The sequence below is a fragment of the Myotis davidii genome, unplaced genomic scaffold (genome assembly GCF_000327345.1).
Source record: "Myotis davidii unplaced genomic scaffold, ASM32734v1 scaffold2356, whole genome shotgun sequence".
Taxonomy (NCBI): Eukaryota; Metazoa; Chordata; class Mammalia; order Chiroptera; family Vespertilionidae; genus Myotis; species Myotis davidii.
This window is the reverse complement of record NW_006287687.1, coordinates 59,591-64,208: the sequence shown is the minus strand read 5'-3', so window position 1 is coordinate 64,208 and position 4,618 is coordinate 59,591. Positions and strand designations below refer to the sequence as shown.

Sequence of the window (4,618 nt, the reverse complement as noted above, 5' to 3'; positions counted from 1 at the left end):
AACGGTATGTGGAATGAAGTGGGCGGGCATCGGGAGGCCACTATGGCACGGGGCAAGCACTATGGGCAGTCTATCTGAAGTGTACCTGGCGTATAAGACGACCCCCCACTTGGAGGCATATTTTTCAGGGCCAAAAAATCGTCTTACACGCCGGCAAATACGGTACCTGCACAGCAGCATGTACTCTGTGGTTGGAGTCTATCCTCACAGTCAGGTAACCTGAGGATTGATCCCACGCTGAAACAAGCCAAATAACAATCAAGACAATTACAAAAGAAGGGCTCACATAATCTGCATAAGGGACATTCCTGGAGGAATAATCTGAGGTGATCAAGTAGAGTACACCACTGGGTCCCACAAGACACCTACTATATAGGGCCACCCTACTAATGTTGGGAAACATAGTATATATACCTAATACAAGCATGTCAAACTCATGGCCAGCCATGAGTTTGACATGCTTGACCTATACTTAGAAACAAACACAAAAAGAGAACCAAATGGGGAGAAAAATAACATGCCCCAAATGAAAGAACATAAAAAAAATCCAGTAAAAAAGCTAAATAAAATGAAGGTAGGCAATTTATCAGATATAGAATTTAAAAAAATGGTTATAAGGATGCTCAAGGAACTTAGGAAGAACTTCAAGAAATTAAGTGAGAACTTCAACAATATAAAAAAGGACCAAAACCATAAAAAAGAACCAGTTAGAAATGAAGAATACAATATCTGAAATGAAGAATACAATAGAATGAATAAACAGTTAAGTTAGATGGAACAGAGGATTGAACCAATGATTTGGAAGACAAGATAGCAGAAAACATCCAATTAGAGCATAAAAAAAGAATTAAAAAATATAAAGATAGTTTAAGAGAATTTGAGGACATGAAGCATTACAATGTCCCCATCATAAAGGTACCAGAATGAGAATAGAGAAAGCAAGGAATCAAGAAGCTATTTGAAGAAATGACTGAAAATTTCTGTAGCATGGTGAAAGAAAAAGACACATAAGTCCAGGAATGCAGAGTCCTAAACATGATGAACCTAAAGGAGCCCACAACAAGGCACATAATAGTTACAATATTAAAAATTAAAGACAAAGAGAGAATCTTAAAAGCAGCAAGAGAAACACAGTTACCTACAAGGGAGTCTCCGTAAGTCTGTCAGCTGACTTCTCAACAGAAACATTTTAGGGATCCCATGCCGGAAGGGATTGGCATGAAATATTTGAAGTGACGTAAAGGAAGTACCTACAATGCAGACTATTCTAAACAACAAGGCTATCATTTAACCTTGGAGGAAAAATAAAGAGCTTCCATTCAACAAAAAGCTAAAGGAGTTCATTACCACCAAACCAGTATGTTAACAGGGTTTCTTTAGGAAGAAGACAGAAAAAGAAAAGTAACATAATTATATAAAAAATAAAATGGCAAGAACTATGTACCTATCAATAATCACTTTAAATATAAATAGATGAAATGCTCCAATCGAAAGACAGAGAGTAGTTAAATAGATAAAAAATACAGGACCTATGTATGTATGATCTATAGCGGTGATGGCAAACCTATGACACACGTGACAGAGGTGACACGTGAACTCATTTTTTTGGTTGATTTTTCTTTGTTAAATGGCATTTAAATATATAAAATAAATATCAAAAATATGTCTTTGTTTTACTATGGTTGCAAATATCAAAAAATTTCTATATGTGACACGGCATCAGAGTTAAGTTAGGGTTTTTCAAAATGCTGACACACCGAGCTCAAAAGGTTCACCATCACTGATCTATAAAATGCCCACACCAGTTTGAAAGACATACACAAACTAAAATTATTTCATTTAAATGAAAAATAACACCCTGGGATAGAAATACTTAGATCACACAAAATATATTTTTAACAAAGGCTATAATAAGAAACAAAGAAGGATATTACATAGTGATAAGGAGATCAAGTTAACAACAGTATATAACTCTTGTAAACATTTATGCTCACAACATGGGAGCAAGTAAATATATGAAGCAAATATTGATGGACAAAAGGAAGAGATCCAAAGTAGTACACTGTTGGTTGGGTATTTTAACACCCCATTGACATAAATGGATAAATCTTCCAGTCAGAAAATCAACAGGAACTAGCAGTCTTAAAATATACACTAGACCAGATGTATTTAATTTATGGTTTCAGAACAATTCACCCCAAAGCAGTAGAAATACATTCTTTTCAAATGCACACGGGGAACATTCTCTAGGACAGACCACATGTTAGAACACAAACAAGTCTCAATAAATTTAAGAAGACTGAAATTATACCAAGCATCTTCTCTAACCACAATGGTATTAGACATAAAAGGAAAAACTGAAAACCACACAAACACATGGAGGCTAAATAACATGTTACATAACAATGAATGGGTTAACAATTAGATCAAGGAGGGAATCAACACACTTTGACACAAATTAAAACACAATAACCCCAAATCTATGGGACACAGAAAGTAGTTCTAAAAGGAAAATTGACAGCAATACCTCAAGAAACAAGACAAATCTCAAAAACAATCTAACCTAACATCCAAAGGAACTAGAAAAAGAACAATAAACAAAGACCAGGTGACTAGAAAGAAGGGAGTAATAAATATTAGAGCAATAATAAGTGAAATAGAGTATAAAAAAGACAAAAGATCAGAACCAAGTGGTGGGAGACAGCTATCAGTCCGTGGATGCCAGGTGTGGTCTCCGGTGTGGTGGGCATGTGCCAGCTGCGGGCCTGGCCATGGTGTGGCAGTTGTGCAGGGAGCAGGGCATCACCCTGCATAGGAACACAGACATCAAGGCCAAATTCTTCTCATTTGGCATCAATAGCATATTGTATCAGCATGGCATTTATCTGTCTGAAACCTTTACTTGAGTGCAGAAATATGGCCTTACCTTGCTTGTAACCACTGGATCCCAAGATCATGAAATACCTAAAGAATATGGTGGAACAACTGAAAGATTGGTTGTACAAGTGCTGAGTGCAGAAGCTAGTGGTGGTCATCTTGAATATTGAAAATGGGGAGGTCTTTGAAAGGTGGAAATTTGACACTGAGTGTGACAAGATGGCCAGATATGACAGTGCACCCAGAGAAAAGTCTCAGAAAGTCATCCAAGACGAGATCTGCTCATCAGTGGTCGGCAAACTCATTAGTCAACAGAGCCAAATATCAACAGTACAATGATTGAAATTTCTTTTGAGAGCCAAATTTTTTAAACTTAAACTATATAGGTAGGTACATTGTTATTAACTTAATTAGGGTACTCCTAAGGCTTAGGAAGATCCACACTCAAGGGGCCAAAGAGCCGCATGTGGCTCGTGAGCCGCAGTTTACTGGCCACGGCCTTGGTGATTAGACATCACAGCTATGGTGACATTCCTGGCCCTGCTGGAAGTTTTCTCTTCATTGATCTGCTGGTTTATACAAAAATTTGGTTGTACCTGAAAACTGGGAAGAGTCCAGACAACAGTTCATTGCCAATTTTGAGCAAGTCTGCCTGCATTCCTTCATGACTACAACCCACGAAGTAAACAGCGTGGTGGCCTACAAAATCCCTGTGAGTGACTGAAGGTGTTTCACAAATAATAATGGAATCCCACATGTGTAATTCCTGAGACCAAGTCAACTGTATATGTTTTGTTTCATTGATTATTTTTTTTGTGGGGAAAACGAAACATTGTACTTTACTGAACTATGCATATTGTTCCATTTATTGGTACCTGTTTGACTTTCCATAGGGTTGCCATAATTTCTTGCACGCTGTTCAAAGGAAACCAGCAGATTATATCAGCACTGTAATGTGAACTCCTTTGAAGGTGGTAACTGGAGATGGAAACTTTTACTATAAAACTAAATGCTTTCCTAAATCAGAATTTTTGGTCAAGTACCTTGATTCAGAGTATAGGTAAATATGAAACAGCAAAAGGAGTCTGAATACACAGAATCTTTGTTTAGTCCTAAAGTAACCGATAGCCCACAGTAACAGTATTCTTGGAATGCCCTTTTGCCATTTATTTCATTGTATAATTTCCATAATGAAAAAACACACAATTATTTGACTTTGATGTATATAATTTATACTTACAAAGCTGTCACTATTTCTATTTAAATTCTGCTGGTACAGAACTCTTTTTAAAAAAATATATTTTATTGATTTTTTACAGAGAGGAAGGGAGAGGGATAGAGAGTTAGAAACATCGATTAGAGGGAAACATCGATCAGCTGCCTCCTGCACACCCCATACTGGGGATGTGCCCATAACCAAGGTACATGCCCTTGACCGGAATCAAACCTGGGACCCTTCAGTCCGCAGGCAAACACTCTATCCACTGAGTCAAACCATCTAGGGCAACTCATTTTTTAATTTACACTGCTAGATGCAAATTTTTGCATTTAGCACCTGCACTCTGTAAATGGTTGTTGGTATATTTGGCAACTTCTCTACTGAATGCAATCATTTTGAAGGCAGTGCTTTCCCCCCCTTGTGTACTCTCAAGGGTTTTGCACATATGAGATGCTCAATAATGTTTGTTGAATGAAATTAGCTAGTTGCAGCCTGTTCCTATTGTTGTTTTAACTCAACACA

General features: G+C 37.3%; 1 protein-coding gene and 1 pseudogene across 1 annotated transcript in view; one reads left to right on the top strand and one right to left on the bottom strand.

The window, feature by feature from the left end:
• HEPH (hephaestin) overlaps positions 1-4,618 on the bottom strand; it is a gene marked incomplete at its 5' end in the record, with an annotated part of 76,136 nt that overhangs the window by 21,034 nt on the left and 50,484 nt on the right. The gene's annotated exons all lie outside the window — the stretch shown is intronic.
• On the top strand, positions 2,748-3,601 carry LOC102760524 (annotated as a pseudogene).